The 26889-nt window shown below is 41.0% G+C and overlaps 2 long non-coding RNA genes across 2 annotated transcripts; one reads left to right on the top strand and one right to left on the bottom strand.

The window, feature by feature from the left end:
• Positions 1-6625: 6625 nt before the first annotated feature.
• Positions 6626-8438, bottom strand: LOC127545145 (uncharacterized). The gene is made up of 2 exons (XR_007949605.1): positions 8203-8438; positions 6626-7368 (listed from the first exon to the last, which is right to left on the bottom strand). It is a non-coding gene; the product is annotated as an uncharacterized LOC127545145 (long non-coding RNA).
• Positions 7362-26038, top strand: LOC127545405 (uncharacterized). Its single transcript, XR_007949655.1, has 4 exons — positions 7362-7606; positions 8438-8559; positions 24620-24901; positions 25732-26038. It is a non-coding gene; the product is annotated as an uncharacterized LOC127545405 (long non-coding RNA).
• The last annotated feature ends 851 nt before the right edge of the window (positions 26039-26889 follow it).

The following is a 26889-nucleotide window of genomic DNA, read 5'->3' as shown; positions in this document are numbered from 1 at the left end:
GCACATATTTAAAACCATCAGTAAGCATCATATGTAATGGGGAAAAACTGGAACCTTTCCCAGTAAGATTTGGAGTGAAGCAAGGTTGCCCACTATCACTATTATTATTCAATATTGTATTAGAAACACTAGCCTCTGCAATAAGAGTTGAGAAAGAGATTAAAGGAATTAGAGTAGGCAATGAGGAAACCAAACTATCACTCTTTGCAGATGATATGATGGTATAACTAGAGAACCCCAGAGATTCTACTAAAAAGCTATTAGAAATAATTCATAACTTGAGCAAAGTCACGGGACATAAAATAAATCTCCATAAATCTTTAGCATTTTTATATATCACCAACAAAATCCAACAGCAAGAGATACAAAGAGAAATTCCATTCAAAATAACTGTCGACAGCATAAAATATTTGGGAATCTATCTACCAAAGGAAAGTCAGGAATTATATGAGCAAAATTACAAAAACCTTTCCACACAAATAAAGTCAGACTTAAATAATTGGAAAACTATTAAGTGCTCTTGGATAGGCCGAGCAAATATAATAAAGATGGCAATACTCCCTAAACTAATCTATTTATTTAGTGCTATACCAATCAGACTTCCAAGAAAATATTTTAATGATCTAGGAAAAATAACAATAAAATTCATATGGAACAAGAAAAGGTCGAGAATCTCAAGGGAATTAATGAAAAAAAAAATCAAATGAAAGTGGTCTAGCTGTACCTGATCTAAAACTGTATTATAAAGCAGCAGTCGCCAAAACCATTTGATATTGGCTAACAAATAGATTAGTTGATCAGTGCAATAGGTTAGGATCACAAGACAGAATAGTCAACTATAACAATTTAGTGTTTGACAAACCCAAAGATCCTAACTTTTGGGATAAGAATTCATTATTTGACAAAAACTGCTGGGATAACTGGAAATTAGTATGGCAGAAATTAGGCATGGACCCACACTTAACACCATATACCAAGATAAGATCAAAATGGGTCTTTGACCTAGGCATAAAGAACGAGATTATAAATAAATTAGAGGAACATAGAATAGTTTATCTCTCAGACTTGTGGAGGAGAAAGAAATTTGTGACCAAAGATGAACTAGAGACCATTACTGATTACAAAATAGAAAATTTTGATTACATCAAATTAAAAAGCCTTTGTACAAATAAAACTAATGCAAACAAGATTAGAAGGGAAGCAACAAACTGGGAAAACATCTTCACAGTTAAAGGTTCTGATAAAGGCCTCATTTCCAAAATATATAGAGAACTGACTCAAATTTATAAGAAATCAAGCCATTCTCCAATTGATAAATGGTCAAAGGAAATGAAGAATTTTCAGAGGATGAAATTGAAACTATTACCAGTCATATGAAAGAGTGTTCCAAATCATTATTGATCAGAGAAATGCAAATTAAGACAACTCTGAGATACCACTACACACCTGTCAGATTGGCTAAGATGACAGGAAAAAATAATGATGAATGTTGGAGGGGATGCGGGAAAACTGGGACACTGATGCATTGTTGGTGGAGTTGTGAACGAATCCAACCATTCTGGAGAGCAATCTGGAATTATGCCCAAAAAATTATCAAATTGTGCATACCCTTTGATCCAGCAGTGTTTCTATTGGGCTTATATCCCAAAGAAATACTAAAGAAGGGAAAGGGACCTGTATGTGCCAAAATGTTTGTAGCAGCCCTGTTTGTAGTGGCTAGAAACTGGAAAATGAATGGATGCCCATCAATTGGAGAATGGCTGGGTAAATTGTGGTATATGAATGTTATGGAATATTATTGTTCTGTAAGAAATGACCAGCAGGATGAATACAGAGAGGACTGGCGAGACTTACATGAACTGATGCTAAGTGAAATGAGCAGAACCAGGAGATCATTATACACTTCGACAACGATATTGTATGAGGACATATTTTGATGGAAGTGGATTTCTTTGACAAAGAGACCTGAGTTTCAATTGATAAATGACGGACAAAAGCAGCTACACCCAAAGAAAGAACACTGGGAAACGAATGTGAACTATCTGCATTTTTGTTTTTCTTCCCGGGTTATTTATACCTTCTGAATCCAATTCTCCCTATGCAACAAGAGAACTGTTCGGTTCTGCAAACATATATTGTATCTAGGATATACTGCAACATATCCAACATATAAAGGACTGCTTGCCATCTAGGGGAGGGGGTGGAGGGAGGGAGGGAAAAAAAATCGGAACAGAAACGAGTGTCAATATAAAGTAATTATTAAATAAAAATTAAAAAAAAAAAAGATTGAAAAAAGCCAGAAGAAAATGAAAAACAATTAGCCTGAAAACTCGGTCAAAGAGAAAGAATCGAAGAATCAGAGGCATCACTTGTACAATGTACAATCAGCTGCTCAGGAACTTTTGTTGGACCAAGGGCCAGAGAAAGGAGGGATGGAATGAAGGGCACAGGAGAAATTCAGCCTTGGCAAAGGGCTAGATCACCTGATCCGGTTGGAACTCTAGTCTTAGGATTTAAACAGTAAGGGGTTAGATTGGTTCATGTGCCTCAGGTCTATTTGAGAAGATGGGCACTTTCCACAGCTTCAGGCCGCTGGGACATTAGGGAAAGATCTCTCACCTGAGGGAATAGAGAGTGGGGGCAACACTGAGATAACAGGATCATGTGTCCACTTTCCAAATCCAAAGGGTCACCTGACCATAGGGAGGAATGTCCTGTCACCTGGCCACAAAAGGATTGAGAATGGCTCCTCCTCTTCAAGTCAAAGGGGGTTTCTAAACCCTCAGGAGCCCATGGTATTCCTGAACAAGGAAGCAAAAGATGGCTTTGCTTCTGAGACCCAGTCCCAGCTGTTCTTCCCCAGGTTCCCAAGGTTCTTTGGCATCACACCCCTGTATTGCAGCTTTGAGAGGGGAATAGCCACCCTCACTGCTCTCAGGTGAGGCTTTCAGCCATGCCCTCAACTGTTACCAACTCCTTAAAAAACCAGACTTCTTTGGGCACACATCATGGCCACCCCACCCTCACATAGAACTGGCAAGAGAACTAAAGCAGGGAGCAAAGGCGGAGAAGGGGTCTCAAAGTGTCTGGCTTTGTCAAGAACCCCCCAAAACCACACCCATACACAAAGCTCGTTGACTGAATGGGTCCAATGCTCCGGTCACTCTTCCCCAGCTATCATAGGGGTTTAATCAATGTTTGCTGAGTGATTCTTTGATTACCCAGCTTCCCCTTCAAGATCCCTAGTGAGAGGCAGCCCATCCCGAGAAAGCCCTTTGAACTTCGATGTTGTCTCTCTCACTGAAAGGAAGTTTTCCCCTGCCACTGAACCTCAGCTTGCATCTTTATCACTTTCCCCCCTTTGCCACTCAGGACAAGACTACATTTGACCCTTTAGCAGCTTTTGGCAGCTACCACACCTTGCTCCTTTACCCTCTGACCTCCTCCATAAGAGGCCTTCATATATTTGAAGAACCTAGCTGCTGAGGGGTCAAATGAAATGAGAACTGAAGAAAAATCACCACCTTCAGCAGTGAAAAAAGAACTCGGGGACAGCAGATTTAGTCAAGTGCCAGAGGACGAAGCCAGAATGCAAGGGGTTGAGGAGGAAACAAGAGGTAAGGAAATAAAGGCCTATATAGTCACCCTTCCCTTTTAAAAAAAATTCTTTTTTTTCTCCTGGTTATATATACCTGTACATTCATTTTAAACACGTTTTATAGTCACCCTTTTCAAGGAGATTGGCAATGAAAGGGAAAAGACAGTCGGAAGGGGCAGCAAGGGCAAACAGCGTTTGCCGTTGTTTTGTTTTTGTAAGAACAGAAGAGATTAGCGAAGGTCAGTACAGCAGACAATAAAAGCAGGAGTAACAATAACACCTGACTTTGACAATTTTTCATGTCTAGTACTTGAAAGATTTAGAAAGATTGTGTTTTGCCTTATGTGTCTCCACTGCTTAGTCGAGTTCCTGGAGCATTAAGTTATTCCTTCCATATCATGACTTTCCCCATCATGGTTTTGACCCATTGAAGGTCAACAGAAGAAATTAAATGGGAATTTGGGAGGAGTTTTGCAGGTGCTGCAGATGGCAGGCAAAGGCTAGAAATATCACGTGGATTTATATATTGCCTATGACCAAAAATTTATCTCAAATTTTATAATAAGGTACTGTAAATGCCCCCTAAAAGAAAAAGAAAAAATTCGGATTTCTCCTGTTAAAGAGAAGGCCAATAAATGTTACATGGATTTTCCAGATCACAGGAGTGCTGGGTCCCTAAGCCCTGAAATGTGGAAGGGATAACTACAGAATCCATTTAATAAATGCTTGTTGTGCAAACCGCTAGAGGGCGCTATAAGGGATTGAACACTAGTTCTGGAGTCAGGAGGACAGAATTCAAGTGTGACCTCAGACATTTGAACACTAGCTGTATTTATTTACCTCAATTACTTCTCAAAAGAAATACACTGATTGAAAACCACACTCCAAACATTCTCTTCAATGAAGAAAAAATGTTGAAGAAACGAGGAGAGAAGATTAAAGAAGAGAGAGGGAAGCAAATTTAGTAAAGTTATCCAGTATGGCTGGAACATAATGCAGATGAAGGGGAAGTTTGGGAAATAGATCTAGAATGGACTTGAAAGCCTTTGACGAGGGACCTGTGCCTTTGGAATGACACTTATACTGCCTTAAATAGATCTAGAATGGACTTGAAAGCCTTGACGAGGGACCTGTGCCTTTGGAATGACACTTATACTGCCTTAAAAAAAATTGGGGCAGTTATGTGGTATAGTAGATAGATCACCAACCATGGAGTCAGGAGGACATGAGTTCAAATTCACCTTCAGACACTTGACACTTCCTAGTTGTGTGACCATAGGCAAGACACTTAACCCTGATTGCCTTGCAACACACACAAACACACACAAGAATTTCAACCATCATTCTATAATGCCATGAATTTTTTTTGTTGTTTTTGAAAATAATAGACATAAGCTTTTGGCCCTATGTCCGCAATCTTAAAAAGATAGTGACTCCCGAGATCCCTTCCTACCTTGATTTAGTGTTAAAACATCTTCCTATATGATAAAAAGGGGAAAGAGAACAGATGGTGATTCTGAACTTCTAGAGAAATTGAGGAAGCTCAGGATTCACCAAAATTTTTGAAGCACTTGGGGATTTCTCAAGATTGTTAAGAGAATAACTTGCCACCTGAAATAAGCATGCAAAGTAGGGAAGAGAGGTGCTTGAGGACTTGAGTAAACAAAAGCACTATAGAGTAACCACTATAGAAAATTTGGGATTTGCTTCTGATTTTTCATTTTACTGTGAGTTTTACTAATTTTAGCTAAGTGTATGCAATGCTTTAAACCCTCCTGAAATTCATGATCTTCAGAAGATTTTATTAGTATTAGAAGATGTCAAATTCCTACATTCATTACACATTCAAAAGATTTCTCTCCAATATGAACATTTTAGTATAAACATAAAAACTATACTCCTAAGGGAAAGCTTTCCTCACCCTATTATTTGTAAAACTATTGCGTGAACTTTCTGGTGTTTGGTAAAATGTGGGCTCCTGTGAAGTGACTTTTCACATTTATAAATAAAGCTCCTCTCCATTGTGAACTCTCTGTATTAAGATGGGTCCTTCTAATGGAGGATTTCCCCAATTCATGTTTTTCTCTCATGTGAACTCTTTGATGTACAATTTAAGAGCTGTGTTCAAGCAGAAAGCCTTTCCACATTCACTAAACTGAGGTTTCTCTCCAATATGATCTTTGATGTACAAGAAGATGCATTTTTCAGAGGAAGGACGTTCTACATTCTACCTATATATAAGGATTTTCTCCACTATGCATCTATTAGTGTTGCATAAGTTTTCTGTTTGTTTGTTTTCTCAAATAAGGCCTTCCCACAATCTGTGTGCATGCATAAGGTTTCTCTCGGTGTAAATTCTCTGGGATCAAACAAGTTCCTTCATTTGAAAGGTTTTCCTACACTGTGTTCATTGTTCAGGTTTATTGTAATAACCGTGTTAGCACCCTTAGAATCAGCCAGAGTCAGGATAAGCAAAAGTCCTTAGTCTTTATTCTTGCTCTTTAGGGGTAGAAGTGAAGGGGTTGGAAGCAGGATCTCTGCAACCTTCCTTTTTCCTTGTCTACAGCCAAAGTGACTCTTGCTCGTCTTACTCCACCCCCAGTCCCTCCTACAATTCTCTGTATACACCAATCATCGAGCCAGCACAGAAGAGTGCTAAGGACCATTTTCCAACCATATACCCATAGAGTATTGTCCAATTGGTACTTAGCCTCAAGTGCTTGGGTGTCCTGACCTCAGTGCATTGACTCAAGAGTTTCAGCCCTCTACATCTCCTGCTTTCTTTTGTTTTAGAACACAGGTAGTCTTGCCATCCCTGACTTCTCAGGGAGGTGAGAACCCCAAAATGAGGTGATCACACCCTCCCTGACTTCTCAGGAAAGGAAGTGAAAACACCAAAAAAGAGGTGATCATTCTCCCCGACTTCTCAGGAGGGGAGGTGAAAGTCCTGAAAAGGAGATGATCATGCCCTCCCTGACATCTCAGGGAGATGGAAAACACCAAAGGAAAGTGGGGATTGTGAACAGGTTTCTGGGCTGAAGGGTTTTATTAGAAACAGGTATGCACAAACCCATCAGCATGGGAGGTATTACACAAGCACATATCAATATTGCACAGGCTAGTAGTGATGACTCTCCGCACAACCACTGCAGGCTCAATGTGGTGCAACAAACATCAATTGTACATGCAAGTAGTGATATAACAAACAATATGAATCACCATAGTGTTGTAAAAGATTTCCACAAGTTCTAAAAGAAGGGTATGTAAACAACAGTCACACATACGCCTTCTTCAGCAGCCAAGAGATAGTCCAAAATCAATCTATTGTGCATTGCTTCACATGTCATGGGATCCAATGATTCCCACAAGTTTTTGAAGTCCTGCAACAGTCTTTTCATATCTCAGAGAATCCAGTGATTCCTGAGAGTTTTGCAGTTCTACAATTGTTGATGTCCACAAGTCAAACGCCATAACTGCCGTGCTCATTCAGTGGTGAGCACAGTCAGCAATGGAACCACCAGATGTTTCTTGGGTCTTCTTCCTTTCAAGGTGTGCTCCATCTCTCTCTGATGGACAAGGTGAATATGGCACATTGGCACCCATCTGATTCCTTCTCCATTTGTGGAGATAACAGCAAACCCTCTCCCCCAAGCAGTTAACATATCTGGTCCCTTCCATTCACCACTTTCTGGGCCTCTCCACATCACCTGGCGATTAAAGATAATGGAGAGGCTCGCACTGGACACTGCCCTTCCGGTGGGTTATAAAACCTGCCTGCCACAGCCAATGCACCTTGTCAAATATCAATAAGTAGTATAAAGAGCTAGATTTACAAGTTCTCTAGGGTTGTCTGTGGCTCCCCCTTTCTTTTGTTTTCAGAGGAGCATCTTAATGTCTCTCTTCTCTTCTCTACTATTGTCTGAACTTGAGGATTAAAAGGTATGCTAGTGGTGTGTAAAATCTTACACTGTGCACACAAGTGTGCAAAATGTTCAGAAGTATATGCAGGTCCATTGTCTGTTTTCCTTGCTTGTGGCACACCCATAATTGCAAATGCTTGTATAAGGAATTCAGTGACCACTCAGGCTGTCTCTTTTGCTGCTGCTATTGTAAAAGTGAATCCTGAAAAGGTGCCTACCACAACATGGAAAAAAGACATATGACCAAAAGATTTATAATGGGTCAAATCCATTTGCCACATTTCAATGGGTCTCAAACCACAAGGGTTCTTCTCTGGAGGCAGTGTAGGAGCATGGAAGGGAAGGCAAGGTGTACAGGTTTTTACTATGCTCCTAGCTTCCTCTCTTGTTATTCCAAATTGTAAGCGTAAAGCTCGAGCAGCCTGATGATATTTAGAATGAGATTCTTGGGCTGCCTTTCAAAGTGCGCTCCATCTCTTTCTGATGGACAAGGTGAATATGGCTAGTTGGCACTCATCTGATTCCTTCTCCATTTGTGGAGATAAGAGCAAACCCTCTCCCCCAAGCAGTTTATCTATCTGGTCCCTTCCATTCACCACTTTCTGAGCCTGTCCACATCACCTGGCGATTAAAGATAATGGAGAGGCTCGCACTGGACACTGCCCTTCCGGTGGGTTATAAAACCTGCCTGCCAGAGCCAATGCACCTTGTCAAACATCAAGAAATAGTATAAAGAGCTAGATTTACAAGTTCTCTAGGGTTGTCTGTGGCTCCCCCTTACTTTTGTTTTCAGAGGAGCATCTTAATGTCTCTCACTTCTCTACTATTGCCTGTACTTGAGGATTAAAAGGTATGCTAGTAGTGTGTAAAATCTTACACTGCGCACAAAAGTGTGCAAAATGTTCAGAAGTATATGCAGGTCCATTGTCTGTTTTCCTTGCTTGTGGCACACCCATAATTGCAAATGCTTGTATAAGGAATTCAGTGACCACTCAGGCTGTCTCTTTTGCTGCTGATATTGTAAAAGTGAATCCTGAAAAGGTGTCTACCACAACATGGAAAAAAGACAGAGGACCAAAAGATTTATAATGGATCAAATCCATTTGCCACATTTCAATGGGTCTCAAACCACAAGGGTTCTTCTCTGGAGGCAGTGTAGGAGCGTGGAAGGGAAGGCAAGCTGTACAGGTTTTAACTATGCTCCTACCTTCCTCTCTTGTTATTCCAAATTGTAAGCGTAAAGCTCAAGCAGCCTGATGATATTCAGAATGAGATTCTTGGGCTGCCTGAAATAAAGGAGTATTGACCAACATGGTTAGAAGGCTATCTGCCTTTGAATTACCATTCAAAATACCATCTCTCTGATGGACAAGGTGAATATGGCTCACTGGTACCCATCTGATTCCTTCTCCATTTGTGGAGATAAAAGCAAACCCTCTCCCCCAAGCAGTTTATATATCCGGTCCCTTCCATTCACCACTTTCTGGGCCTCTCCACATCACCTGGCGATTAAAGATAATGGAGAGGCTCGCACTGGACACTGCCCTTCCCGTGGGTTATAAAACCTGCCTATCAGAGGCAATGCACCTTGTCAAAAATCAAGAAATAGTATAAAGAGCTAGATTTACAAGTTCTCTAGGGTTGTCTGTGGCTCCCCCTTACTTTTGTTTTCAGAGAAGCATCTTAATGTCTCTGTTTCTCTTCTCTACTATTGCCTGTACTTGAGGATTAAAAGGTATGCTAGTGGTGTGTAAAATCTTACACTGCGCACAAAAGTGTGCAAAATGTTCAGAAGTATATGCAGGTCCATTGTCTGTTTTCCTTGCTTGTGGCACACCCATAATTGCAAATGCTTGTATAAGGAATTCAGTGATCACTCAGGCTGTCTCTTTTGCTGCTGGTATTGTAAAAGTGAATCCTGAAAAGGTGTCTACCACAACATGGATAAAAGACAGAGGACCAAAAGATTTATAATGGGTCAAATCCATTTGCCAAATTTCATTGGTCTCAAACCACAAGGGTTCTTCCCTGGAGGCAGTGTAGGAGCATGGAAAGCAGGCAAGCTGTACAGGTTTTAACTATGCTCCTACCTTCCTCTCTTGTTATTCCAAATTATAAGCGTAAAGCTCAAGCAGCCTGATGATATTTAGAATGAGATTCTTGGGCTGCCTTTCAAAGTGTGCTCCATCTCTTTCTGAGGGACAAGGTGAATATGGCTCATTGGCACCCATCTGATTCCTTCTCCATTTGTGGAGATACAAACAAACCCTCTCCCCCAAGCAGTTAACATATCGGGTCCCTTCCATTCACCACTTTCTGGGCCTCTCCACATCACCTGGCGATTAAAGATAATAGAGAGGCTCGCACTGGACACTGCCCTTCTGGTGGGTTATAAAACCTGCCTGCCACAGCCAATGCACCTTGTCAAACATCAAGAAGTAGTATAAAGAGCTAGATTTACAAGTTCTCTAGGGTTGCCTGTCCACTGTGTGTGTGGACCTGCAAGATATCAATCTTACCTGGATGCTTTCTCACTTGCTCTTGAAGTTCCTAAAAGAGCTGATATATATTAGAGGTTACAAATTTTATTTGGGCTATGGCAATTTTTTGTACCACACCTACTGAACAGGCTAAATCAGATACTCTATTTATCCCTCCTGGATAATAAGTAAGAGCTAGAATGATCGCATACAATTCATTCTGCTGAGTGGACTGAAAAGGAATTCTGAGTACTCTCTTTACAGTTAAGTCACAAGAGTATACAGCACAAATATTCCGTTTGGATGCATCTGTAAAGAGAGTTGGTCCTTTAAGAGGACCTTTAAAAACCTTTTCTTCAAGAATCCACTGTCAATTATGTAATAGTCTGGTTCTCTTTAATGGAGTCCCGTGTGTAAAATTTGGAGCCATAGCTAATAAAATTTGCCACTCTGGGATGGTTTCACAGCATACATTAATTTGTGCATTAGTATAAATGGTGTATATCTTATCCCAGTTAATTGTACTGCTCGCTCAATGGCTTTTAATAAAATTCTAGCCATAGGCACTGCGTAAAGATTAAGAGTTTGTTCTGGTTGTGTTGGGAGGTTCACCCATTCTATCACACACTGTCTGCTTGATGAAGGACTGCTGTGGGTGCCTCTTGTGTAGCAAAAACTGATATTTCCAAGGGTTTTTGAATGACATTCAACCACATTGGATAAAGTCAGTTCAAGTTCTCTGAAAGACTCGTGAGCTTTTTTTGTAAGCTGACGTGGTGAGTTTAAAACAGTGTCTCTCCTTAAAGTGTCATTTAATGGTTGTAATTGATAGGTAGTCAATCCTAACCCTCGACACATCCCTTAGATAAAAGCTGTAGTCAGGCAGAAAGTCTTCCCATAGTCATTACGTTCTTAAGATCTTTCACAGTATGGATAATCTGATGTCAAATGAGGTCTATCTTCCAACTGTCTGGAATTGTCTGTTTGATTTCAGACCTCCTGTCCCAACCTGAAAGAGATAAAAATGTAAATATTCCATTTCCTGCTGCATTACACTTAATCATATCTCCTATCGCCTCAATCAATAAAGATGATCAAATAATAAAATATACAACATATGACACATTAGCTTTGTGTACTATAATGAGCTTTTACACTTTAAAATAAGCTTCTATACCAACACTACAAGAAAGTCTAAGACAGAAAAGAAACTCTCACATTCATCAAATCATTCATACCAGCACTTTTCTGATTAAAAAAATCAACAGGTTCTATTGGGGAATGTCTAAGATACATTCCTCTAACACAATATTACCTCACTTTAAAAAATGACAAATATGAAGAGTTCAGCGAAGCAAGGAAAGACTTAGGTGAAGTATTACAGGGAAATAAGAAGAGTAAACAAAATATACGATGACAACAAAAATACAACATAATATGTAATTATAAGGACAAAGGATGGTCCCAGAGCAGAGTTGAGAACATGTACCTCCCTCCCTTCATGGCAGAAGTGGAAGATTCCCAGTATGGAACAATGTATATGTATATTAAATAAAGAGGTGACAATTTGTTAGTTTTCAATTCGTTTCTTTTTTTTTTTTTTCATTTTTTAACCGTATAAGGAAAAGCTTGTTTAATAGGGGAGTAGGAAGAGGTATATTTAGAAATAATTGTGAAGTAAAAATAAAATAGATTGATAATAATAACGGTTTAAATGGTGCAAGATTCCTTGAAGGATATAATGCAAGTCTTTTTTTTAATTAGAAAATTAGTAAATATGTATTTATTCAGAAAATATTATTAGAGAAGTGGCTACTTGTCAGGCATGTTAAGGTGAGGTCTCCTCTCTCGTATGCATTAGCATAGATGTTTGCCGAGGTCCCTTCCAATTCTGAAATTAAGTATCAGGGCAGGGCAGGCAGAAGAGGTAAACTAATGCTTATTAAATGGGTTTGTTACTCTTGTGGCAGCAAAGAACAAGTTGAGGGTTCCATAAACAGTGAAATGCTCCAGACATTCATTTTTCCACATATGTTCATGTCTTCAAGTCCTAGAACACTGGAGGAACTCTTGGATGAGAATCTGAATCACTTAAAAGAGTCTGGCCTAGATCCACGCAGGGAAGAACGTGTAGATAGAAAATGCCTAGTGTCCACACCCTAACATGCAGCTAGATGGGCAACATTCAGAATTCATCCAACAGTGCAATTTTAAAGCTTAGAACTACAGTTTTTGTATAACTATGTATACATATCTTGGATTTAACATATACTTTAACATATTTGACATGTATGGGACTACCTGCCACATAGGGGAGGGAGTGGGAGGAAGGAGAGGAAAAGGTGGAACAGAAGGTTTTGCAAGGGTCAAAGTTGAACAATTATTCATGCATATGTTTTGTAAATAAAAAGCTAAAATAAAAAAAAATAAATTTTAAACTAGTTTTTAGGACCTTTTATATTTATTCATATCTTAGAAGGATGGACACTGCAAAAGGGTAATAAGTTGTTCTAATAACTGAAAAGGAGAAAAGGCTGAAATGCCTTTGGGAAATGAAACGTCCCCTTAATGTCCCCAGACTTCTCCCTGACACAAAGATTCGTATCTTACATACAAATATTCTACACAGGTGTTGATGACACATATAAGAAGAATTTCAAGTATTACATATATAAAGTCACTCTATCAAAGGCCTTTGATTTCATTAAGTATGAAAACTACTTTCCTCCACCAATACTGGCTGCAACTCATCTAGAATTTTAGAGTTTTACTTACCGAAGGTTGAGAAAGAATCACTGATAAGGCTCATACTCACATAGTTACCATCAGAGGTAAGGCATAGAGCATTACTAAATTCACAAGGAAAGATTAAAAATTTGTCAGAGAAACTGCCTGCCTATAACGGATAAATGGTCCAAGAATATAAAGAGAAAAATCCAAATGGGAAAAGAAACACAAATTTAAAAGTCAAATGAAAAATCACTCAAACCTTACTAATCAATCAACTGACCATGAATTGGAACAATTGCCCCCAAATGCGGTTTAACAACATGACGTGATTCCAGCGCAGGAAGAAAAGCGGCCTTTGTCACTCGGGCCGCCAGGGCTCCTCCCGGATCCAGCCGCTTTTCTGACCCCGAGGCCCTGCGGGATTATACAAAGAGGGGTCAGTCCGCCAGGGCCGGGCTCGGTGCTAAGCGTGAACTACACACGCACACACACGCACACACAGGCCCGCATAGATGGGAGGCAGAGGGAAGGGGGAGGGATAATTAGCAGCGGGAAGGTCCGGAATAAGGGGATGGGAAAGGAGTCCCGCAGAAGATGGAGTCCCGCGGAAGCTTTTCTGCGGTGGCTGCCCCGAAAAAGGAGTCCCGCGGAAGCTTTTCTGCGGTTGCTTTCACGAAAAAGGAGTCCCGCGGAAGCTTTTCTGCAGTAGCTGTCCCGAAAAAGGAGTCCCGCGGGAGGAGACGGACTGGCGGGGGCGGGGGTGGGGGGCAACAATGGAGAAAATGGCAGGAACAGAGATGGGAGTTTAAATGAATGTTCCGCCACTGAGGAAAGCCAGACCCCTGCACCTTTCCGTGACTCCCCACAGGGACCCCTCCCCTTTGGGCCCCGCATGCAGGGCGGGCAGGGTGTTGGCTGACGCTCCGCTGACTGGCGGGACTGGGCGCCTGATCCCAAGGTCGTGGGTCCCAAAAGAGCCCCGGCCCCAGGACCTCTGAAGGGGGAGCCCCCACTTACCGAGGAAGAGTCAGGGGGGACGGAGCCTGGCGGCCATTTCTCCTCCTCGGAGCCTCACCTGGAGAGGGAGCGATAAAGGGGCAGGAAGGAGGGTCTCATCCCTGTGACTGCCCCGACACCGAGCCCGGAGGGGCCTGGGAGGAGAGGGGTCACTCGGGCTCCGGAGGGAGCGGCTCCTCTGTGGCGACTCTCTGGGGCGCTGGCAGGATTCCCGGCACGGGGAGAGCGCTAGAGCCCCAACTTCCGTTTCCGGGAAAGCACGTGAAGGGAACCACGTGGGATGCCAAGTTCTGCCCCCTGCGGCAACGCGGCCTTTTGGGAAGTGAAGTTTGGACTCCAGGAGTGACTCGTGCGCATGCTCCGCAGTGACCTGCAGGTCCCATAGGTTAGAAAAAGAAATAGGCTGTATCCTGGTGGTTTCAGCATCAATAATAATAGTTAATTCATTGAAATAAATTTACATTCCTTTGGGCAAAGCAGGGAAGGGCATGGAAAGGAAGGGCAGGGCGGGGAGGGGCGGGGAGCCGTGGGGCGCCGCCAGTTCCGCCTGGCTCCCCCTAGTGGCCGCTCTCGCTCACACTCGCAGCCGCTGCTGTTCCGGTTTGTCCCTCCAAGGGGACCCTGACTTTAGGGAGCCGGGGTCATGACCCGCAGCTGCGCAGAGTCCCCAGCCCCCCTCCCCCCGGCGCCCTCTGGATCCAGGGGCCGCGGGCGGATCAAGTCCAAAAATAAATAAACAATCCGGGAGGGGAAGAGCCTCGGTTTGGGCACAAAGAAACCTTGGCTGTTGTTCGGGGCCGGTTGGCTTGGAGCCAGACGGTTGTTTCTGTTTGGGCCCGAGGTTCCGGCCTCCCCGGGGGGTTTTTTAACCAGGTAAAGCCGGCTCTTCTCGGCCCCTGTGCCTGCGGAGCCGGGATTCCCGAATGGCCGTTGGCTCCGGCAAACTCAGGCCGGGAAAGAGCTTGGCTCAAAAGGGCAAAGTCCCCCCCACCCGCATCTCCCCTGGGACCCAGACGCCCGGAGGAGGGACTGAGGCTCCCGGAACGTTCCTTAGTTGGAGCGCAGTCAGGGCTGGGCGGGGCCATCCCTCCGCTGAGTTGAGCTGTCTCTTCCCTGGGCTGATCCCCGGTCACTGCTGTCGGGAAAGAAAAAGGACGATCCCCACTGTTCCGTGGCTGTTGGGCCGCCGCTCACCAGCCTGTACCCACCCCGCTCTAAGCCGCTCCCCCACCACCCTGCAGTCTCTCCGCCCTTTGCCCCGCCCGAGCCCGGCCATCCCGAGGCTGCTGTTCGGGGCCTGACTCCCGGGACACCGTCACCGCCTCTGGTGGCCTCTACTGCCCGGCGCCCGCGGGACCTTTAATGGGAATTCCCAAGGGCGCTGTCCGGTCCCTGCAGGGGGCGTATAGAGGAGTCCAATACAAGAAGACTGGAGGGGTCTGTGTTGGGGTTGGGGCCCATAGGAGGAAGCGATACATTGTGATGAAAGGCCTGGCAGTAAGTCAGTAGCCCAGCAGAGAAGCTAAAAATACTGGGAGTGAAGAATACAATCCCCAACAGCTGGAGTCTCTCGGGACCTGGCCACCCCTCCCCCACAGTGTCTCAGCACGCTCTCAGATCTCAGAGCGCAGGCGCAGCACAATCCTGCTAGTGCCTCGCTGCTGCCCCCGCAGTCTGTAGAGGAAGCTGGGTAACACCACCCAGCCCCTCCCCCAAAGCAGGTTCCATTTGGGTTTTTTTCTTTTTTTCTTTGCTAGTTTGTCTTTGATTCTTCTCTGACAAAATGAGCAAAAACCTGAAAAGGGCCTTAACTATTGACAGCTTCTATATGGATAGAGAGCAGACTCTAAAGCCTGAGGAGACTAAAAACAGACTGTCCTCAGGTGAATCCCCAAAGGAGGAGATCATCTGTTCCTCAGCACAGATGAACCTCATAGAAGAAATTAAAAAGGCTCTCACAAGGGAGCTAGAAGAAAAATGGGAAAAGGAGAGGGAGGCTTGGCAAGAGAGTCTGGAGAAGTCATCCCCCTCATTTAAAGACAGAGTGGATAAAGAAATCAAATCCTTGAAAAATAGGATTAGTGAACTGGAAACAGAAAATAGCTCTCTAAAAAACAAAATTGGCATAATGGAAAATAATTCCATAGAACAAAAGAACGCAAGTGCACAATTAGAAAAAGATATAAAAAAAGTAAGTGAAGAAAATACTTCATTGAAAATCAGAATCGAACAAATGGAATTGAATGATTTGAGGAGACAAGAAGAATCAATCAAGCAAAACCAAAAAACTCAAACAATAGAAAAGAATGTGAAATACCTTCTTGGGAAAACAACAGACCTGGAAAACAGATCCAGAGAGACAATCTGAGCATCATTGGACTCCAGAAAGGCATGATGAAAAAAAAAGCCTGGACACTATTTTCCAGGAAATTAGCAAAGAGAACTGCCCAGTAGCCATAGAAACATTGGGTAAAATAGACATTGAAGGAATTCATCGATCACCTACTGAAAGGGATCCTAAAATCAAAACACCAAGAAATATAGTGGCCAAATGCCAGAACCTCAGACGAAGGAAAAAATACTGCAAGCGGCTAGAAAAACCCAATTCAAATATAGAGGAGCCACAATGAGGATTACCCAGGATCTAGCAGCATCCACATTAAAGGATCGAAGGGCCTGGACTATGGTATTCCCAAAGGCTAAGGAACTCCGTATGCAACCAAAAATAACTTACCCAGCCAGAACGAGCATCTTTTTCCAGGGAAGAAGATGGACATTCAATGAAATAAGCAAATTTCACCTCTTTTTGATGAAAAAAACAGAACTTAACAAAAAGTTTGATCTACAAATATAGAACTCAAGAGAAACCTTAAAAGGTAAAAAGAAATCTTGGGAACTATATTCATGCTATAAAGATGTATAAAGAATACATGTATACCTTGTTCTAGAAACTAGATGTGGAAAGGACATTGTACCAGAAAAAGGATAAAGTAGGGGTACTACATCTCATGAAGAGGCAAAGAAAACCTATTATATCTGAGAGAAAGAATGGAGGGGGATAAATATAGTGGGTATCTTACTGCCATCAGAATTGGCTTTAAGAGAAAAATTTTAGACATATTCAATTTATGGAGAAACTTCTCCCACCTGATTGAAAAGTGAGAAAGGAAAAGTGAAATGGGAAGGAATAAGCTAAGCGGAAGGGAGTATGGAAACTGTGAGGGAAAGGAGTAAGAGAGGGGGAGGAACTCTAAGGCGGGAGGAGGGATACTAAAAAGGGAGGGCTGTGAGAAACATGTGATGCTCACAATTTTAATACTAGGAAGGGGGTTAAGGGAGAAAGAAGGGAGAAAATCATAAACAGGTAATTTTAACCATAAATGTGAACGGGGTAAACTCCCCCATAAAGAGAGAGTGGTTAGCAGAATGGATTAAAAGCCAGAATCCCATAATATGTTGTTTACAGGAAACGCACCTGAAGCAGGGAGATACATGCAGAATAAAGGTAAAAGGCTGGAGCAAAATCTATTATACTTCAGGTGAAGTCAAAAAAGCAGGGGTAGCTATTCTGATATCAGATCAAGCAAAAGCTAAAATTGATCTAAGTAAAAGAGATAAGTAAAGGCACTATATCTTGCTGAAGGGTAGCATAAATAATGAAGCAATATCAATATTAAAAATATATGCATCAAGTGGTGTAGCATCTTAATTCTTAAAAGAGAAATTAAGAGAGCTGCAAGAAGAAATAGACAGCAAAACTATAATAGTGGGAGATCTCAACCTTGAACTCTCAGAATTAGATAAATCAAACCACAAAATAGATAAGAAAGAAGTCAAAGAGATAAATAGGATACTAGAAAAGTTAGATATGATAGATCTCTGGAGAAAACGAAATGGAGACAGAAAGGAGTACACTTTCTTTTCAGCAGTTCATGGGACCTATACAAAAATTGACCATAGATTAGGACATAAAAACCTCAAACGCAAATGCAGTAAGACAAAAAATAGTAAATGCATCCTTTTCAGACCATGATGCAATGAAAATTATATTCAACAAAAAGCCAGGGGAAAGTAGACCAAAAAATAATGGAAACTAAATTATCTCATACTAAAGAATGATTGGGTGAAACAGCAAATCATAGACATAATTAATAACTTCCCCAAGAAAATGACAATAATGAGCCGTCATACTAAAATATATGGGATGCAGCCAAAGTGGTAATAAGGGGAATTTCATATCTCTAGAGGCCTATTTGCATAAAATAGAGAAAGAGAAGGTCAATGAATTGGGCTTGCAACTAAAAATGCTACAAAAGGAATAAATTAAAAACCCCAGTCAAATACTAAACTTGAAATTCTGAAAATAAAAGGAGAGATCAACAAAATTGAAAGTAAAAAAAAAAAAACTATTGAATTAATTAATACAACTAAGAGTTGGTTCTATGAAAAAAACCCCAACAAAATAGACAAACCCTTAGTGAATCTGATTTAAAAAAGGAAAGAGGAAAATCAAATTGTTAGTCTTAAAAATGGAAAGGGAGAAGTCGCAACTAACAAAGATGAAATTAGGGCAATAATTAGGAGTTTTTTGCCCAACTTTATGCCAATAAATTTGACAACTTAAATGAAACAGAAGATTACCATCAAAAATATGGCTTGCCCAAACGAACAGAGGAAGAAGTAAATATCCTAAACAGTCCCATCTCAGAAAAAGAAATAGAACAAGCTATTAACCAACTCCCTAAGAAAAAATCCCCAGGAACAGATGGATTTACATGTGAATTCTACCAAACATTTAAAGAACATTTAACTCCAATGCTATATAAACTATTTGAAAAAATAGCGATTGAAGGAGTCCTACCAAACTCCTTTTACGACAAAGATATGGTACTGATACCTAAACTAGGTAGGCTGAAAACAGAGAAAGAAAATTATAGACCAAATGAATATTGATGCTAAAATCTTCAATAAAATATTAGCAAAAGGATTACAGAAAATCATTCCCAAGATAATACACTATGACCAAGTAGGATTTATACCAGGAATGCAGGGCTGGTTCAATATTAGGAAAACTATTAGCATAATCGACTATATCAATAACCAAACAAACAAAAATTATAGGATCATCTCAATAGATGCAGAAAAAGCATTTGATGAAATCCAATATCCATTCCTAATAAAAACACTTGAGAGCATAGGAATAAATGGATTTTTCCTTAAAATAGTCAGGAGCACATATTTAAAACCATCAGTAAGCATCATATGTAATGGGGAAAAACTGGAACCTTTCCCAGTAAGATTTGGAGTGAAGCAAGGTTGCCCACTATCACTATTATTATTCAATATTGTATTAGAAACACTAGCCTCTGCAATAAGAGTTGAGAAAGAGATTAAAGGAATTAGAGTAGGCAATGAGGAAACCAAACTATCACTCTTTGCAGATGATATGATGGTATAACTAGAGAACCCCAGAGATTCTACTAAAAAGCTATTAGAAATAATTCATAATTTTAGCAAAGTAGCAGGATACAAAATAAATCCCCATAAATCCTCAGCATTCTTATACACCACCAACAAAATCCAAGAGCAAGAGATACAATGAGAAATTCCATTCAAAATAACTGTTGATAGCATAAAATATTTGGGAATCTACCTACCAAAGGAAAGTCAGGAATTATATGAGCAAAATTACAAAAAAGTTTTCACACAAATAAAGTCAGACTTAAATAATTGGAAAAATATTAAGTGCTCTTGGATAGGCCGAGCGAATATAATAAAGATGACAATACTCCCTAAACTAATCTATTTATTTAGTGCTATACCAATCAGACTTCCAAGAAAATATTTTAATGATTTAGAAAAAATAACAACAAAATTCATATGGAACAATAAAAAGTCAAGAATCTCAAGGGAATTAATGAAAAAAAAAATCAAATGAAGGTGGTCTAGCTGTACCTGATCTAAAATTATATTATAAAGCAGCAGTCACCAAAACCATTTGGTATTGGCTTAGAAATAGATTAGTTGATCAGTGGAAAAGGTTAGGTTCACGAGACAGAATAGTCAACTATAGCAATCTAGTGTACATTCATTTTAAACACGTTTTATAGTCACCCTTTTCAAGGAGATTTGCAATGAAAGGGAAAAGACAGTCGGAAGGGGCAGCAAGGGCAAACAGCGTTTGCCGTTGTTTTGTTTTTGTAAGAACAGAAGAGATTAGCGAAGGTCAGTACAGCAGACAATAAAAGCAGTAGTAACAATAACACCTGACTTTGACAATTTTTCATGTCTAGTACTTGAAAGATTTAGAAAGATTGTGTTTTGCCTTATGTGTCTCCAGTGCTTAGCCGAGTTCCTGGAGCATTAAGTTATTCCTTCCATATCATGACTTTCCCCATCATGGTTTTGACCCATTGAAGGTCAACAGAAGAAATTTAATGGGAATTTGGGAGGAGTTTTGCAGGTGCTGCAGATGGCAGGCAAAGGCTAGAAATATCACGTGGATTTATATATTGCCTATGACCAAAAATTTATCTCAAATTTTATAATAAGGTACTGTAAATGCCCCCTAAAAGAAAAAGAAAAAAAAAACGGATTTCTCCTGTTAAAGCGAAGGCCAATAAATGTTACATGGATTTTCCAGATCACAGGAGTGCTGGGTCCCTAAGCCCTGAAATGTGGAAGGGATAACTACAGAATCCATTTAATAAATGCTTGTTGTGCAAACCGCTAGAGGGAGCTATAAGGGATTGAACACTAGTTCTGGAGTCAGGAAGACAGAATTCAAGTGTGACCCTCAGACATTTGAACACTGGCTGTATTTATTTATCTCAATTACTTCTCAAAATAAATACACTGATTGAAAACCACACTCCAAACATTCTCTTCAATGAAGAAAAAATGTTGAAGAAACGAGGAGAGAAGATTAAAGAAGAGAGAGGGAAGGTAGTTGGACTAAGGGACTCAGGTGAAGGACTAGGCTGGGTAAGAAGGTCATTAGAAGAAATCCCCAAGGATCAGGGCCTGGCTGTGTAGTTATCCTCCAGTCATTTTTCAGTCGTATCTGATTCTTCTTGACCCCATTTGGGATTTTCTTGGCAAAAATACTGGAGTGGTTTCTCGTTCCCTTCTCTAGCTCATTTTACAGAGGAGAAAATGAGGCAAATAGGATTTAGTGATTTACCCAAGATCACACAGTAAGTGTCCAGGTCTAAGTTCCTAATTCCAGCCCGGTACTCTATCCACTGTGTCACCTATCTGTCCATAATTTAATAGTTTTTTAATGACTAATAAATAAATGTATTTATTCTTTTAAGAAAGGCTTGTTGGGGAAGCTATGGTGGTGCATGGATTGAGCAGCAGCCCTGAAGTCAGGAGGACCCGAGTTCAAATCTGGTCTCAGACACTTAATACTTTCTAGCTGTGTGACCCTGGGCTATATCCTATAACTTTACCCTAATTGCCTAAGGAAATCAAAGGAAAAAAGAAAGGGAAGATGGAAGGGAAGAAGGAAAGGAAGGAAGAAAAAGAAATTTTATAGAGGAGATGGAACCTGAGATTAGTCTCACATGAAAAGAGCTCTGGCAGATAGATGTGAGAAGTGAAACCATTCTAATTGGAAGTGGAAGAGGAAAGTTCTGTCCAAATGCATGAGGCAAGATATGGAACAGCAAATTTAGTAAAGTTATCCAGTATGGCTGGAACATAATGCAGATGAAGGGGAAGTTTGGGAAATAGATCTAGAATGGACTTGAAAGCCTTTGAGGAGGGACCTGTGCCTTTGGAAGATAAGCTATTTGACAGATATGTTAGAGGGAAAAGGAAAGGGACTAGAAATAGGGAGTCCCATTAGTAAATCATTTCAGCAGTCATCACTTCTCAATGGTAAGTGATAGAGATGGCCTCCAAGGTTGTGAGTAGAAAAATTGTGATACGGGAGCCAACTGCCACTGGCTGCTGGAGGTCTAACTCCGACCTGTAGAATGGATCTCTTCCTGTGAGAGGATGATGATTGTAGAGGGCTGAAGCTCTGAAAAAGGTGTGCTTGAATCAGACAAGAGAGCACTGAAGAATAATTAGGTAATTCAATGAGAGAAAATGGCTCTATAAGCATATTTTTGGATAAATGACTCTCCTCATGATTGGGGCTTGCTGAATGCTTGGTGGTGAGTTAATGGTAAGCAAGGATTGGAGGACTGAGGGAGAGAAGTCAGGGAAAAGGAGAAGAGAGGCTGGAGACTCCAGACTCCAGAATCCAGGAGACATCTTTGGCAAGCCACATGGCAGCTTGCCTGCCTCCTTCACTTCTCCCCCTAAAGACCAAGGACTTTGATTTATCCTGACTCTGGCTGATCCTGAACCCAGTTACTGTTCTCTAACCTCCCTCCTCTTTATTTATTATTATTAGATTATTATTATTTATTATTGAATAAAATAAAATGTTAAAAAAAATAAAAGAAAAAGAAAAAAAGAAAAGGGGAGTAAGAGAGGCAGGCCTAAGTGGCATCTTGCTCATTCCCCAAGGTCAGAGACAAACAACAGCGACTCTTTTAACTGGGCCACACATATAGTCTCATCCCCATCAATGAATGCATGTCAGCTGAAGAGGTGGAAATGGACGTGCACTTGGGGGGCAGAGAAAAAGAGGCTGAAAACCATGATAGTTAAAAGGAAGTCACATCCCACAGAACTCTACCTCCCTCTCCGGCAGGAGCAGTATGAATCTCTGCTAACATCTGTCATTAACAGTTAATAAAAGGTTAACCCAGCCACAAGAAGGAAGAACTTTCAAAGCAGGGCAAGATTATCCATCACGGATACAATTTTGAGCCTAGGCCTCCTCTGCTTGTTCACTCAGGATCTCAGGAAGATTGACAGCCCCTTGTGTCCTGAATGGTTTTGCACAAAGGTTCCATCAAGTTCCATCAATAGCCAGGGCCTTAGTCCCTGGAGAGAACTAAACCTTGAAGGTAGCGCCAATAACTTCTAAGCAAAAACTGGCTTAAGCTGCCTGCGATAATCTTAGGATATTGTGCTCCCCACAAGCCCACATCATTCTCATAGACATTGGCACCCATCTGATTCCTTCTCGATTTGTGGAGATACAAGCAAACCCTCTCCCCCAAGCAGTTAACATATCTGGTCCCTTCCATTCACATTTTTTAATTGCTCTATGGTTTGTTCTTTCACCCGTTTGTTACTTATTAAGCCTCCGTTTAAGTCTACATTTTTTGTTCATATTTTAACTTAGGTACAATTTTTAATTGTGTAATGATCTAATATGTTCTGAGACAAATAAGGATAGAGAGACAACCTTAAAATTAAGATCTGTATTCAAGTCCTACATCCAACACACACTAGATGAATGACTCTGAGCCAATGTTAAACTCTGCTGCCTCAAGGCAACTAAGATGCCCAATTACATTAGGGGAGGGAATTTATACTCTAAGGAATTCTCGGCATTGAGGAAATCATGAGTCCAAGTAAAAAGGATCTAGGAATTTATTTCCATTTTTTACTGAATTCTTTATGTTCTAGAACATGAACATTCTTCGTCATAGCAGAAATGATGATTGAGACTCCTCTTCTTTACAATTCATTTGAGACAAAATAGATTTCCCTTAAACATTATGTGTATGTATAAATCCCTATTTTAGTTGTTGCTTTTAGGCAATATAGTATAATTTTCTTATATATTCTACAATTTGCTTCATTTTTCAGATCGAATTCAGACCATTACCATTCAATTTCAATGGGTGTTTTTCATCCATAAAATCCTATTGCATTACTATTGGGTAAATCAACACAACACTAACAGTCTACACTGCCAGCAATAATTCAATTTTAATCTCTGTGAACGAACCCAAGGACATATGAGGATTCAACTTTTAACTGATAACTTAAAAAAAATATTCTTTTTGGTGCAGGGGACAGAGAACTAGCCTTGGAAGACATGATTCAACTCTTGCCTCTCGCATTTTGGTTGGTAAATATGGGTAAGACAGTTATACATTCAGCATCCCGGGCAATTCTCTAAGATCATATCTTACAGAAGCACAGCCAATGCATCAACAAGAGTTTCACTAGGAATTTCCAACACCTCCGAAGTAAAAAGTGGAAAGTGATAGGTGAACCTCTGAGATTTGTTCCTCCGTTATCATGGAGGTTAAGGAACAATGTAGATGAATAAGTACATGAATGGTCTAGCTTCCTCTCTTGTTATTCCAAATTGTAAGGGTAAAGCTCGAGCAGCCTGATGATATTTAGAATGAGATTCTTGGGCTGCCTTTCAAAGTGCGCTCCATCTGTTTCTGATGGACAAGGTGAATACAGCTCATTGGCACCCATCTGATTCCTTCTCCATTTGTGGAGATAAGAGCAAACCCTCTCCCCAAGCAGTTTATCTATCCGGTCCCTTCCATTCACCACTTTCTGAGCCTGTCCACATCACCTGGCGATTAAAGATAATGGAGAGGCTCGCACTGGACACTGCCCTTCCGGTGGGTTATAAAAGCTGCCTGCCAGAGCCAATGCACCTTGTCAAACATCAAGAAATAGTATAAAGAGCTAGATTTACAAGTTCTCTAGGGTTGTCTGTGGCTCCCCCTTTCTTTTGTTTTCAGAGGAGCATCTTAATGTCTCTGTTTCTCTTCTCTACTATTGCCTGTACTTGAGGATTAAAAGGTATGCTAGTGGTGTGTAAAATCTTACACTGTGCACAAAAGTGTGCAAAATGTTCAGAAGTATATGCAGGTCCATTGTCTGTTTTCCTTGCTTCTGGCACACCCATAATTGCAAATGCTTGTATAAGGAATTCAGTGATCACTCAGGCTGTCTCTTTTGCTGCTGCTATTGTAAAAGTGAATCCTGAAAAGGTGTCTACCACAACATGGAAAAAAGACAGAGGACCAAAAGATTTATAATGGGTCAAATCCATTTGCCACATTTCAATGGGTCTCAAACCACAAGGGTTCTTCTCTGGAGGCAGTGTAGGAGCGTGGAAGGGAAGGCAAGGTGTACAGGTTTTTACTATGCTCCTAGCTTCCTCTCTTGTTATTCCAAATTGTAAGCGTAAAGCTCGAGCAGCCTGATGATATTTAGAATGAGATTCTTGGGCTGCCTTTCAAAGTGCGCTCCATCTCTTTCTGATGGACAAGGTGAATACGGCTAGTTGGCACTCATCTGATTCCTTCTCCATTTGTGGAGATAAGAGCAAACCCTCTCCCCCAAGCAGTTTATCTATCTGGTCCCTTCCATTCACCACTTTCTGAGCCTGTCCACATCACCTGGCGATTAAAGATAATGGAGAGGCTCGCACTGTACACTGCCCTTCCGGTGGGTTATAAAACCTGCCTGCCAGAGCCAATGCACCTTGTCAAACATCAAGAAATAGTATAAAGAGCTAGATTTACAAGTTCTCTAGGGTTGTCTGTGGCTCCCCCTTACTTTTGTTTTCAGAGGAGCATCTTAATGTCTCTCTCTTCTCTACTATTGCCTGTACTTGAGGATTAAAAGGTATGCTAGTAGTGTGTACAATCTTACACTGCGCACAAAAGTGTGCAAAATGTTCAGAAGTATATGCAGGTCCATTGTCTGTTTTCCTTGCTTGTGGCACACCCATAATTGCAAATGCTTGTATAAGGAATTCAGTGACCACTCAGGCTGTCTCTTTTGCTGCTGATATTGTAAAAGTGAATCCTGAAAAGGTGTCTACCACAACATGGAAAAAAGACAGAGGACCAAAAGATTTATAATGGGTCAAATCCATTTGCCACATTTCAATGGGTCTCAAACCACAAGGGTTCTTCTCTGGAGGCAGTGTAGGAGCGTGGAAGGGAAGGCAAGCTGTACAGGTTTTAACTATGCTCCTACCTTCCTCTCTTGTTATTCCAAATTGTAGGGTAAAGCTCGAGCAGCCTGATGATATTTAGAATGAGATTCTTGGGCTGCCTTTCAAAGTGTGCTCCATCTCTTTCTGAGGGACAAGGTGAATATGGCTCATTGGCACCCATCTGATTCCTTCTCCATTTGTGGAGATACAAACAAACCCTCTCCCCCAAGCAGTTAACATATCGGGTCCCTTCCATTCACCACTTTCTGGGCCTCTCCACATCACCTGGCGATTAAAGATAATGGAGAGGCTCGCACTGGACACTGCCCTTCTGGTGGGTTATAAAACCTGCCTGCCACAGCCAATGCACCTTGTCAAACATCAAGAAGTAGTATAAAGAGCTAGATTTACAAGTTCTCTAGGGTTGCCTGTCCACTGTGTGTGTGGACCTGCAAGATATCAATCTTACCTGGATGCTTTCTCACTTGCTCTTGAAGTTCCTAAAAGAGCTGATATATATTAGAGGTTACAAATTTTATTTGGGCTATGGCAATTTTTTGTACCACACCTACTGAACAGGCTAAATCAGATACTCTATTTATCCCTCCTGGATAATAAGTAAGAGCTAGAATGATCGCATACAATTCATTCTGCTGAGTGGACTGAAAAGGAATTCTGAGTACTCTCTTTACAGTTAAGTCACAAGAGTATACAGCACAAATATTCCGTTTGGATGCATCTGTAAAGAGAGTTGGTCCTTTAAGAGGACCTTTAAAAACCTTTTCTTCAAGAATCCACTGTCAATTATGTAATAGTCTGGTTCTCTTTAATGGAGTCCCGTGTGTAAAATTTGGAGCCATAGCTAATAAAATTTGCCACTCTGGGATGGTTTCACAGCATACATTAATTTGTGCATTAGTATAAAAGGTGTATATCTTATCCCAGTTAACTGTACTGCTCGCTCAATGGCTTTTAATAAAATTCTAGCCATAGGCACTGGGTAAAGATTAAGAGTTTGTTCTGGTTGTGTTGGGAGGTTCACCCACTCTATCACACACTGTCTGCTTGATGAAGGACTGCTGTGGGTGCCTCTTGTGTAGCAAAAACGGATATTTCCAAGGGTTTTTGAATGACATTCAACCACATTGGATAAAGTCAGTTCAAGTTCTCTGAAAGACTTGTGAGCTTTTTTTGTAAGCTGGCGTGGTGAGTTTAAAACAGTGTCTCTCCTTAAAGTGTCATTTAATGGTTGTAATTGATAGGTAGTCAATCCTAACCCTCGACACATCGCTTAGATAAGAGCTGTAGTCAGGC

This window comes from Antechinus flavipes, chromosome 1 (genome assembly GCF_016432865.1).
Source record: "Antechinus flavipes isolate AdamAnt ecotype Samford, QLD, Australia chromosome 1, AdamAnt_v2, whole genome shotgun sequence".
NCBI lineage: Eukaryota > Metazoa > Chordata > Mammalia > Dasyuromorphia > Dasyuridae > Antechinus > Antechinus flavipes.
Note: the sequence above shows the minus strand (reverse complement) of the source record. Positions and strands in the feature narration are given on the sequence as shown.